Below are 14,537 nucleotides of genomic sequence, written 5' to 3'. Positions count from 1 at the left end.
TGACTTTTCCTAACACATAGAAACAAAGAAAAAATGAGATACAGGAAAATGTCCCAAATGAAAGAACAAGACAAAATCACAGCAAGAGAAGCATGCTAAACAGAGATAAGTAACATCCTGATAGGGAATTTAAAGTAATGTTCATAAAGATACTCATCAAACTTGAGAAAAGAGTGGAAGATCTCATTGAGAACTTCACTAAAGGAATATAAAACATAAAAAAGAACCAATGAGAGATGAAGGACTCAATAACTGAAATTAAAAATTCACTAGAGGGGGATCCCTGGGTGGCGCAGCGGTTTGGCGCCTGCCTTTGGCCCAGGGCACGATCCTGGGGACCCGGGATCGGGTCCCACATCGGGCTCCCGGTGCATGGAGCCTGCTTCTCCCTCTGCCTGTGTCTCTGCCTTTCTCTCTCTCTCTCTGTGTGACTATCATAAATAAATAAAAAATTAAAAAAAAAATTCACTAGAGGGAATAGATAATAGACTAGAGGAAGGAGAAGAATTGATTAGTAACACGGAGGACAGAGTAATGGAAAGCAATCAAGCAATAAACAGGATAAAGAAAATAAAAGACTAAAATATGAGAATAGATTAGGGGAACTCAATGACATGATCAACTGTAATAACATTCACATTATAGGGAACTCAGGAGTAAAAATAGAAAAGGGAACAATTTACTTGAAGAAATAATAGCTGAAAAGTTTTTGAATCTGGGGGAAGAAATCCAGATCCAGGAAGCAAAGAGATCCCCCAACCAAATCTATCCAAGGATGTCCACACCGAGATGCATAGAAATTAAAATGGTGTGACAAACTGATAAAGGAAAAATTTCGAGAAACAAAACAGTTACATACAAGGGAAACCCCATACGTCAATTAGCTGATTTTTCTGCAGAAACTTTGTAGACTGAGGGTGCCATGACATAATCACTGTCCTGAAATAAAAAAAAAAACAAAAACAAACACAAACACAAACCTGCAACCAAGTCTACTCTATCCAGCAAGGTTTTCATTCAGAATACAAGGAGAGATAAAGAGTTTCTCAAATAAAAGTTAAAGGACCCCATCACCACTAAGCCAATCATACACGAATTCTTAAAGGGGACTCTTTGAATGGAAAGGAAAGACTATAAGTAGGAGTAAGAAAAATAGGAAGCACAAAAACAGTAACATTAAATATATCTATAAAATTATTGAAGGGATTCATAAAAGGATGTGAATTATGACTCCATATACCTAAAATGTGAGCGAATGAAGACAGAGGAGTAAAAATGGGATGCTTTTAGTATGGGTGCAAACTTAAACAACCAATCTCATTAATATAGACTGCTACATGCAAATGAGCAAATGATGTTGTATATAAAATTAATGGTAACCACAAACCAAAAACTGGTAAAATATATGCAAAAAATAGAGAAAGGAATCCAAGTATATTATTAACATAAGCCAGCTAACTGTGAAAATAAAAGAGAGGAAAAAAGGAACAGAAAATAAGTACAAAAAAAAACCTGTAAAACAAGAAACAAAATGACAGTAAGTACATATTTATCCATAATTACTTTAAATGTAAATGGACTAAATGTTCCAATCAAAAGACATAAAGGAATGGATTTTTAAAAAAGCAAGACTCATCTATATGCTACCTACAAGAGACTCATTTCAGACATAAAGACATATACAGATTGAATGTGAAGGGATGGAAATACATTTATCATGAAAATGGGAGTGGAAACAAAGCTGAATAGCTGGATAGTAATACATCAGACAAAACAGACATTAAAGACTATAACAAGCAACAAAAAAGGACAATATAAATCTTAAAGAGAATACTCCAACAATAAGCTATAACAGTTGTTATATTTATGCACACAACATAGGAGCACCCAAAAACAAAAGCAGCTATTAACAAACATAAAGGAAGTAATCAATAATAATACAATAATAGTAGGGGACTTCAACACCCACTTACATCAATGGATAGATAATCCAAACAGAAAATCAACAAGGAAACTTTCACTTTGAATAACACATTGGACTAAAGGCTTCTAACAGATATATTTAGGGAATTCTGTCCCTAAACAGAATGCACATCCTTTTTAAGTGCAGTGGGAACATTTTTCAGAACAGGTCACATGTTAGGCCACAAAACAAGTCTCAATAAATTCAGAAAGATCCAAGTTCTACCATACATCTTTTCCCCAACCCAAACTATGAAACCAGTAATCAACCACAAGAAAATCTGAAAAGAACACAAGAAAGAGAAATAAACTGAAAAAGAAACTGAAACAGAGAGGGGACTCAAATATGATAAGAAATGAAAGACTAGAAATACCTATCAATGGCACAGAAAACATAGGGCTTAAGAGAATAGTATGAAAAATTATATACCCATAAACTGGACAACCTAGAAGAAATGGGTAAATTACTAGAAACATAAAACCCCCCAAAACTGAATCAGGAGAATTAGGTCATTTTAACAGACTAATTACCAGCAATTAAACTGAAACACTAATCAAAAAACTCCCAACAAATAGTAGTCCAAGACCAGATGGCTTCACAGGTGAATTCTACCAAACATTTAAAGAAGAATTAATATTTATTCTTCTCAAACTATTTCAACAAAGAAGAGAAAGGAAAACTTCCTAATTCATTCTATAAGGTCAGCATTACCCTGATACTAAAACCAGTTGAAAATGCTAAAGAGAGAGAGAGAGAGAGAGAACAGCAGGCCAATATCTCTAAAGAACATAGATGCAAAAATTGTCAACACAATATTAGTAAATGGAATCCAAAGATGATATTAAAAAAACATTCACCACAATCAAATGAGATTTATTTTTGGGTTGCAAGAGTGGTTCAATATTTGCAAATTAATCAAATGTTATACACTACATCAAGAAGAGAAAGGATAAAAACCATACGATCATTTCAAAAGATGCAGAAAAAGCATTTGACAAAGTACAATATCCATTCATGATAAAAACTCTCAACAAAGTAGGTTTAGAGTGCACATACCTCAATATAATAAAGGCTATATATGAAAAACTCACAGCTAACGTCATACTCAATGGGGGAAAAACTGAGAGCTTTACAACAAATGGTGCTGGGAAAACTGGACAGCCACATGTAAAAGAATAAAACTGGACCACTTTCTTACAGCATACAAATACAAACTCAAAATGGTTTAGGAGCTTAAACGTGAAACCTGAAACCATAAAAACCCTAGAAGAGAACACAAGCACTAACCTCTCTGACATCGGCCATAGCAATATTTTTCTAGATATGTTTCCTAAGGCAAGGGAAATAAAGGCAAAAATACATTTTGGACTACATCAGAATAAAAATCATCTACACAGTAAATAAAACTCTCAACAAAACCAAAAGACAGCCTACAGAATAGGAAAAGATATTTTCTAATGACATATCTAATGAAGGGTTAGTATCTAAAATATATAAAGAACTTATGCAACTCCACACCAAAAAACAAAAATTTCAATTTAAACATGAGAAGAATACATGAACATTTTTGTCCAAAGATTTGCAAACTGTTGTAGTCACTGTGGAAAACAGTATGAAGCTTCCTCAAAAAGTCAAAAATAGAATTGCCACATGCTCCATAAATTCTATTACTGGATAGAATTGGTAACCACTAATTTGCAAAAGTATTTATATCCCTATGTTCATTGCAGCATTATTTACAATAGCCAAAATATGGAAGTAACCCAAGTGTCCATTATAGATGAATGAATGAATAAATACCCACAGAACAGGAATATTACTCAGCCATAAAAAAGGAAAGAGATGTTATCATTTGCAACAACATGAATCAATGTAGAGGATACAATACTAAGTGAAATAAGACAGAGAAAGACAAATACCATAAGATTTCACTTTTATGTGGAATTTAAGAAACAAAACAAATGAATAAAGGAAAAATGAGGAAAACAAACAAACAAAAAGACTGAAATATAGAGAACCAATGGTTACCATAGGGGATGTGGAGTTAGGGGGTATTGATGAAATAGGTGAGGGGGTTTAAAAATATACTAATCATGAAGAGCGCTGAGTAATATGTGGAATAGTCAAATTACTATACTGTACACTTGCAACTTGTATAACACTGTACATTAATTATACTGGAATAAAATATTTAAAAAATTAAATATTAGCAAGCAAAAACAAAACAAGAGAATGGGACCTGTGTTACTGCAATATATTTTATTGAATCCCATCAATTGTTTCTTTCAGCAGTAGGGCTGTGCTTCTTTAACTATACAGCTAAAAGCACCAAAGTCTGAGACTTTCTTCTATATTCTGATATCCAGTTTGCCTAAAACACCGTGTTCTGCCGTAAAATACAATGGATCAACAGAAGTCCATGTTTCAGGTACTATTCCTGTTTCTGCAGATCTTCACAAATAAATGCTTCTTTAGCAGGGTTAGTGGATTATAAATTTTTGCCTTTGTTTTAGATAGCAATCTTAACGATTATTGAATAAGCTACTTTAAATTTCATAGATGTTTTTAACATACCAATTAGGGTACATATAAATTTAAAAAATGCATATATGAAAAATGATTAAGAAACTGTTAAATATTCCCTCTCACTAATAGCCTAAATCTATATTAAGTTTTCTAATCATAGTCAACAATTTCATTTATTTCACATAATGCATTAGTTTTTGCCCTCAAGAGCATTGGTTATCCAACTTTTTCAGACAAGAACTTAATTTTTGTCTACAGAATTTTCTTCTAAGCCACTGAAACCCATTTTTTAAATTTAGATGCTGCTATTACATAAGTATGTTTTATTTTACTACATAGTTTTTTTTTTTTTCTTAACGAAATTACTTATTGCTGGAATGTAAGCCACTTGTACAAAATCACTGGACGTTCTCACAAATGATAACCTAAAGATATCTAATTTTCCATAGTAGTGTCTCTCTCTCTCTCTCTCTCTTTTATTTAAATATTACTAGAAATTTGACAATTTCCCATTTCATTTTTTTTTCCCATGGCCAGTGATTGGAAATTCTTTTGTGTATCTCAGAGTAATCAGCTAGCTTTCTTACTTGGGAGTGTCTTCCTTTCTCAAGTCCCATAAAGGATTTGCTTGTGGCTTTCAAGAAAATTTGAAATTGCAGCCACATTCCTCCAATGATGAATATTTGCTTCACTAATGTCTTATTTATGCCCTGCGGTTCTGCCTCTGTGCCTCTGAATACACAATAACATTTTGCGTTGCAATGCTGAGACATAGTGGAACATTTTAAAAGACATTTAAAATGGTAATCAAACTTGACATGTGTAGTTCCAATAATGCACATGATTCAATTGAAGTAATTACAATATGAGTAGCTGAGACCAAGGTCATACATGGCAGGTAATGACAGCTCTGTCATAACTGGTAACAGTCTTACGGTGATTGTAAGACTATAACAATTGTGACAACAATTGTCAAATGCATCCCACTCTTACTAATATGAAAATGTGCAAAAATACATTTCATAGTGTCAATGAAATAGTCACTTAGAATCAATGAAACAGGTTTTTGCATATTATCAGATAAAGGTTTTATCCTAGAATACAGATAAAATTGCTTCCTCTCTTAAATTATTTTTTTTACTAAATCATGGAGCTTTTTTGTTATTGAGAATATAGTCCCAGCTAAACATTATTTGTGTTTTGATATATATACATTTATGCTTCCAAATGTGTCCCAATAAATCTGTGTATATTTTAAAACTTGAAACTTTTCTTTGGATATATTTAATTAGTAATTATGATATAAGCTAGAGTTTTTTGTAATTTTAGAGATATATCACTCTTTTTTAAATATTTTATTTATTTGAGAGAGATTGAGAGAGCATGAGCAAGGGGAGGAACAGAGAAAGAGGGAGAAACAGACTCCCCACTTGGTGGGGAGAAAGATTTAAGGCTCTATCCCAGGACCCCCGGGATCACGACCTGAGCTGAGGCAAACACTTAACTGACTGAGCTACCCAGGCACCCCAAATATCAACTTTAAAAAAAAAATACTCAAAACCAAAGTTATTAATGCACTGATAAAAAGCTTTAAAAATACACAGCTTAGAAATATAAGGAGAAATATGTCTATACTCATCTCGGTATAAGTTTTTGTGCAATTTACTAAAGCTTTATAGGCAATAAATCCCAACTAAAGAAAATCTTTTTTAAACTAGGCTGTATGCCCAATCATGAACCTAAGGTCAAGATCTGAGCTGAGACCAAGAGTCAGACATTCAACTGACCGAGCCACCCAGGTAACCCAAAAGAATTTTAATTTAAAATCTGGGCTGAGAGATTCGCCTTGAAACTGAGACATTGAGTCCTATCAAAGGACTATGTATGAAATTCAATAAGAATTTTACTTAGATTTACTTACAAGCCATTTTTACATGGCAGCCTGTAAAATGAAAAATGGCAATCATTACAGAGTTTTAGCTATGTGTACAACTATCAAAATTATAAATAGTATTTAATATTAGTAAAAAGACTGAAAAATAAAGCTTTTTGGTTTCTCTTTGTTTCCTTTGTCCTTCGGGGCCCTCTTAGTTCCATCAATTGTCCTGCGTTTGGCTCACAGCCATTCTCTTTCACATCCCCTTCATTCTTTCTTTCTTGTATCCCTCCTGTCTGATCTTCTCTCTTTTGTCTCCTTTAAATCCATCATTTCTTATATCTAGTTTAAAAGAATAACAGAGGCAAATTGGAAAGAATTTTTTATGGAGATTTTGTTCCTTTTCAGAGGAAAAGATTTCACCTTTCTTCTATATATTTGAACTTTACTATATAGCATTAAAGCATCATACCTTTCACAGAAGGTACGAGTAATGAATGGGCAGAGCAGTGAGTATATCAGTGATAAAAGGAGACAGAGAAGGGAAGAAAGGTAGTAATAGTTATTTTTAAGTATATTTTATGAAAATATATTTATAAAAAAGTGAATGGGACACCTGGGTGGCTCAGCGGTTGAATATCTGTCTTTGGTGTGATCCCCAAGTCCGAGGATCGAGTCCTACCTTGGGTTCCCTGTGAGGAGCCTGCTTCTCCCTCTGCCTGTGCCTCTGCCTTTCTCTTTCTCTCTCTTTGTGTCTTTCATGAATAAAAAAATAAAATCTTTAAAAAAATAAGTGAAAACATTGTATGGTTCAATTATTTTTTTTTTCAAAATCAGCATCTGTATGAACACCACACAGAACCAGAAATGAGATATGAATCAGCATTCAATAGCCTCCCCTTCTCCCAGACTCTCTTTTCATTTCTCACTCTTCATTAGTTTTGCCTGTTTTTTTTTTTTCACTTTACAATAATGGAATCATAAAGTATGTTTCCTTTTGTATTTGGTTTATTTTGTTTAATATATATAAGTTCATCTATTTTGTTGCATGTAGCAGTCATCTATTCATTGCATTATAATATTCAGTTTTAAAATAAAACATACATTATAATCCACATACAGTTGCAGTAGCTTTGGATTGCATCTGGTTTGGGGCCAATATAAATGAACATATTTAAACATGTTTGTGTGTCTATCTCTCTCACATACACACACAATCATACACACACATGTTTTGTATACACCCATGAGTGAAATTGCTTGTTCAAAGGATAAGCATGTGTTGAACTTTGTATATTGCAAAGAGTTTTCTATTATGGTACTGATTAAATTCCCAACAATAATCCTGGATCTTCTGATGACTAAAGATTATGCTCCTTTCAGGTATTTGTCATTTTCATGTCATCTTTTGTGATGTTCTTATAAATATATTTTGCCAATTTTTATTTTGTTTTGTTTATTTATTGTTGATTTTCTGAGAACTTAATATTAGGTTGGATACTAGCAAACTATTTTATTTTAAATATGAATGGAAATCAATTTTATAAGTTCACTCTATTCTGGTAGAAATCTTTGGCAGATAGATGCAGCTGTAAATAGCTTCCACAAATCTGTGGCTTTTAGAAGTTACATATTTAGATATTTAATTAGTATGAATAATATAGTTTTCTGTTTATATGAATTTTCATTTTCTTTATTCAGTCTTTGGACACAATTTTCTGTGATTTTTCCTAACTAGTTTAGAAGTGTGCTTATATTATTGAATTTTCAGCCTTCTTCTTTTCCTAATACTGGAATCTAAGTCTAAAGATTCCTTTGTGAACAGTTTTCATTGCCTTCCACACTTTGAGATATGCCATATTTCATTTTTATGGAGTTGAAAACATTTTATGATTCTCATTTCTGAATTGGAAGATGCTATTATTCCAACTAAATAGAATATTTTTTTAGTTATGGAATTTATTCTTTTGGAACTAGTGGAGACTTTCTTCAGAGCCAACTTTCACCAATTTTGGTAAAATTTCCTTGAGATACTGTAAGGGATATTGTCATTGCATGAACAAAAGAAGAAGTTCAACAAGGAAATACCAATCACAGAAGAAAGAAAGAGAAAGAAAGAAGAAAGAAAGAAAGAAAGAAAGAAAGAAAGAAAGAAAGAAAGAAAGAAAGAGAGAAAAGAAAGAAGGAAGGAAGGAAGGAAGGAAGAAAAAAAAAGGAAAAGAAACAAAAATCCAGAAATCCTAGAGTTGAAAAATACAATAACTAAACTGACGAATTCAAGAGAGTTTCAAAAGTAGACTCAATCATGCAGAATAAAGAATCAGCAACCTGGAAGATGGGATGTTGGAAATGAGAGTGAAATAAGTGAGACAGAGAAAAACAAATACTATATGATCTCATTTATATGTGGAATTTAAAAAACAAAGAAACAAACAAAACATCTCATAGAAAAAGAGACCAGATGGGATGTCTGGGTGGCTCAGTGGTTGAGCATCTGCTTTTGGCTCAGGGTGTGATCCAGGAGTCCTGGGATCCAGTCCCACATCAGGCTCCCTGATGCATGGAGCCTCCTTCTCCCTCTGCCTGTGTCTCTGCCTCTCTCTCTCTCTCTCTCTCCCTTTCTCTCTCTGTCTCTCATGAATAAATAATCTTTAAAAAAGAAAGAGAAAGAGAGAGAGAAAGAAAGAAAAAAGAAAGAAAGAAAGAAAGAGAAAGAGAGAAAGAAAGAGAAAGAGAAAGAAAGAAAGAAAGATAAAGAAAAAGAGAGAAAGAAAGAAAGAAAGAAAGAAAGAAAGAAAGAAAGAAAGAAAGAAAGAAAGAAAGAAAGAAAGAAAAAGAAAGAAAGAAAAAGAGACGCCCAGACTTGCAGTTACCAGAGGTGGAGGGTTGGAGAAGAGGAATTTGAGGAAGGTGGTGAAAAGTTACAAACCTCCAGGTATAAGATAAATAAGTACTAGGGATTGTAATGTGCAACATGGTGACTATAGCTAACATTGCTATATGATATATATATTATATATTATATATATATTATATATATATTATATATATATAATTTCCTATTTATCCTATATATATAGGATATATAGGATAGTTGTTAAGAGTTCTCATCACAAGAAAAAAATCTTTTTATTGTATTTATATGAAAAGATGGGTATTAGCCAAACCTATTGTGGTAGTCATTCCATAATATATATAATTCAAATCATCATGCTGTATGCCTTAAAATTCTACAGTGACATATGTCCATTTTTCTCAATGAAACTCAGGAAGAAAAGATTTATAGTAATTTTAAAACAAAGTACGTCCTGTATGATTTCATTTATCTGAAATTCTGTATAATTCAGATTAATCTATAAAAGCATTAGTAGAGGACTTCTGAGTGGCTCAGTGATTGAGGCAGACGCCTTTGACTGAGGTCCTGATCCCAGGTCCTGGGATCAAGTCCTGCATTAGGCTCCCTGTGGGGAGCCTACTTCTCCCTCTGCCTACGTCTCTGCTTCTCTCCCTCTATCATGAATAAATAAATGAAATCATTTTTTTAAAAGAACATTAGTAGATTAGGATTGATCACCTGGGGAAGATGAAGGGTTGGGGAGATGTGGGGAGAGGCAGAAAAGCTGGATTAAAAAGAATATAAGGAAACTTTTAAGGGTGATGAATATGTTCTTTATCATTTTGATGTTGGATTTACTGTCGCATATAGATATCAAAATGCCAAATCATAAAATTTAATTTACTGTATGCCAATTATAACTCAATAGAGTTGTAAAGATAAAATTGTAGAAGATATATATAGTCTCAACATGTGGGTTATTTAGTTATATTCCACTTTACTTCTTTATTTTAAAAATGAGAACTAAAATTATGTAGATTTATTCCCTTTGTAATATGTGAGCACACAAGTGATTTCTACTTAACATAGGTCACAGAGTGTCTGACAAGTAAAATAAATAACAAACGAGTATTTGTGTCAGATTAACATTTATGTTAGCAGTTACTTGAAAGTTTAGCGTGTTTGTTTAGCTTTTAATTCTTGATTCAAACATATTTGCATAACATTTACTTAAAAACAACCTAAATGCTTGAAATTGCTTATTAATCATTGTAGTTAAGTAGTCTACCTGTATAATTTAGGTTTGTTATTCTGACACTACTGCATAAATTTGCATGGTTGCATAAAATGTCAGTTTTATAGTTGTTCATACACAATTGCTACAGAATTCCTATTGTGTGCATATCACTAATACACCTTTGAAGTTTTCTTTATTTGCTCCAGAGATGTTGCTAAGGTCTAGGGCGTTTTGTAGCTCACTGTGAACCAAAACCCATCATAGACTGCTCTGCTCAGATTTCTCTTTTCCAAAGGAACATTCTCCTTGTAATGAATAGTGTGCATCAGAGGAGTCTACATGGCTTACATATGCATTTCTTTTTGCCTATATGAAAGCGATTTAGTAGTTTAAGCCTCAGTTGTTAAGGAGTAATGGCACATTGCCCAATAGCAGCACATATCCAAATGAGTGAAAATGGATATTCTGATGAGTAACAATACAGTGATTGATGTGAAATACTTTTCTATTTTAAAAGGTCACTAAACTTCAGAACAACATTAATCAGGTATTGGATTTGCAATTAGAGATACTATCACTTTTAAATCCATCAGACATGTGTATGGACAGGCATAATCAATCACACACTGATTGTTTTGCACAAAAAAAGGCATTTTCATTCCCATCCCATTGAAGTCTGCCTGAAGAAATAGTAATATAATTTTTTAAAGCACAATGTAGAAATTTTGATACATAAACTGTCTGAACTATAGTATTATGTGAGTCTGTTGGTGTTTATTTGAGAAAAGTTATTGCTTATTATCATAATTATCAATTCAATTTCATATTTTTTCAGGGTTTTGAGGTCTATGCCAATAAAGTAGTATTTCCATTTTATTTAAATTGTGCATTTTTAGGAAGAGGCGAAACTACATAGATAAATGAAAGGACCTAGAAAAAGCTAGAGATATTTAATAGTAAGATTTTCAAGTAATAATTTAGGATTCTTTTAATTATCAAGCTTTCAAACTTGACAAGTGCATTTTAACTGGCAATCTAAAATACAGCCATTTTGCTATTAATTTCTCTTTTCACTTTGCTTGTCTGAGAACATTAATGTTTATTTACTTTACTTTTTTATGCATGACTATTTACATATTTACTATTTTAACACATGCTCTGGTTAGTAAAATACCATGAAATATGGTTTTTTTAAACATTTTATTCATTTATTCATGAGACACACACAGAGAGAGAGGCAGAGACGCAGGCAGAGGGAGAAGCAGGCTCCATGCAGGGAGCCCGACATGGAACTCGATTCCAGGTCTCCAGGATCATGCCCTGAGCCAAAGGCAGACGCTCAACCGTGGAGCCACCCAGGGATCCCTATGAAACATGTTTGACTTAATATACTGAATGATTTAAATTAACAAAGTGATTCAACATGCTGCCTGAATTCATGAGCCAGACCAATAGGCTTCAGTGCTGTCAAAAGAGAGATTCAATTCTTATAATGTAATTATTTCAGTAGCAGCCTTTTCATCAGATAATTCCAAACTTGAAAAATGACAATTTAATGTTATTAACATTGTTTTTCAATCCACTGTTTTTCTGCCCCTTGAACCACATATGTATCTGTGTCATAAACTCTGTTCCACATTCTGTTTGTGGACCTGGTCATTTGCATATAGACATGGTAAAAACATTGTGTGAGCAAGAACTAGGTGTCTACTTGCATCAAGTAGACTAAGTATATATATCTATCACTCCTCTACTTCAGGTTATTATTGAAAGTAGAAGAAATGTACTTTTATGAAAGAAACCATAACATTGGAGAATTAAACTGACCATGGATATTATAGGGATATTCAATTTATGAAGAAAATAAAAATTGTAATTCAGAATACATGAAATATAATCCTTTTCTGAGGAAAATCAAGACATGCTCCTGGCTCTGAGTCTGAACATCCGGGGTAGTAGGTGGGGCAGTCATCGACAGAAAAGAGTGAAAAGACTGTAATTGGAACCACAGAGTCCATACCCATGTGTTCCACCCTTCTCAAGCCTTCCCACTCCTTCCACCTTGCCATGAATTTTTCATCATTCCTATATAGGTCATATACATGGTGCAGCAAAGGCATGTGGTTCATGGAGAAACCTAAGAATTCTATGTAAATTTACTCCTGGAGGTTTCTGGTGTGAATATATAATAATCTGAATGGAGACCTGAATCAGTTTTAAGGAAGTTCTCTACCACTTCAATCCATTTGACATGGTAAAAGGAAAAAAAAAGAAAAAGAAAAGGCAAAGCAACTCTATTTCACACAAGTGATAAAAGGAAAAAAAAAAAAACTGAGGATGAAAGATATTTTAAATTTAATCAACATAAATGCTTTCACGAATTCATGTTTGATTGACATTTTGTCTTAACTGCTCTGTATTATTGAGATATGACTTAAGATGTATACCAGACTCCTTCTAGTACTTTTTAGGAAATCATCTTCTTCACTACTATAGCCAAACATACTCTTTTCAACATGGTTGGCTGGGTGCATACTTAAATATACAACTTAAACCACATCTCTTTTAGCTAAAAAATTCTCCAATATTTTATTATCTAACTTAAAGCAAAATCCAAATCCCTTACAAGGACCAGCAAGGTCATAATGGATCGTCCCCAATCCTCCTTTCCCTTTGGCAAATTTTCCACTATCTTCATATTATCCTCCTTTTTTTTTTTTTTTTTTTTGAGAAAGAGAATCTTAAGCATGTTCCATGCCCAGGCCCAGCACAGAGCCTGAAGAGGGAGGGTCTGGATCTCACAACCCTGAGATCATGACCTTGGCTGAAATCAGGAGTCAAATGCTTAACACACTGAGCTACCCAGGCACCACTATCTTCATTCAATTGTAAACTGTGTGAATAAAGGGGATTTATTTTATTTGTAGTTTTATCCTTAATACCAAAATTAATGCCCAGATATATTAGGCACTCAGTAAATATTAATTTTAGTGAATTAAAAGATGTAGATATTGCATGAATTTCCTTAAAAATATATTTGGTTGTAATTCTACAATTTCATTTGTTTTGCTTATTTGTTTAAAGATTGGTATTTATAACATGCTAACAGAAAATATGTGTTCATATATTTTTTTTATAGAGTTTAGGTAGAGAAGGCTTATCAAAGAATGAGGGAGATCTGATTGTCTTTTTTTTTTCAAAATGGTAGATTTGACTACCTAAATATCTGTAAACCAAACCCACAAACAAAAGTTGTTAGCCATAATTCCAAAGTCATAGTCCAAGAAAAAATATCAATAAACTTCACTTAATTAATTATATTTAAATTTTCTGCTCTGCAAAAGACACTGTCAAGAGAATGAGAGGACTAGCACAAATTGGAAGAAAAATATTTGCAAAGTGACACATCTGCAAAAGACACATCTGACAAAGGGCTATTATTTGAAATATACAAAGAACTCTTAAAACTCAATGATAAGAAAAGGAACAACTCAATTAAAAAAAAAATAGGCAAAAGACCTGGACACCTCACCAAAGAAGATACAGCATACAAGAAGATGCTCAACATCATGGGTCATTTGGGAATTATAAGTTAAAACAACAGTAAGATACACTATATACCCATTAGAATGGCCCAAAACAAAAATGTCAAGTACCAGTGAGGATATGAAAAAAGAACTTTCATCCATTGCTGGTAGAAATGCAAAAATGGGGGGATCCTTGGGTGGCTCAGCGGTTTAGTGCCTGCCTTTGGCCCAGGGCATGATCCTGGAGCCCCAAGATCGAGTCCCACATCGGGCTCCCTGCATGGAGCCTGCTTCTCCTTCCGCCTGTGTCTCTACCTCTCTCTCTCTTTCTATGTCTATCATGAACAAATAAATAAAATCTTAAAAAAAAGAAATGCAAAAATGGTACAGCCACTTTGGAAGACAGTTTAGCAGTTTCTTACTAACTAAACATTCTCTTGCCATGTGATCCAGCAATCATAATCTTTGGTATTTACCCAACGAATTTAACAACATGTTCACAGAAAAACATCTATGTAAATGTTTATAGCAGCTTTTTTCATAATCGCCAAAATTTGGAAGCCAAAATGTCC

Source organism: Canis lupus, chromosome 22 (genome assembly GCF_003254725.2).
Source record: "Canis lupus dingo isolate Sandy chromosome 22, ASM325472v2, whole genome shotgun sequence".
NCBI lineage: Eukaryota > Metazoa > Chordata > Mammalia > Carnivora > Canidae > Canis > Canis lupus.
The sequence above is the reverse complement of the archived record's forward strand: the minus strand, read 5'-3'. Positions refer to the sequence as shown.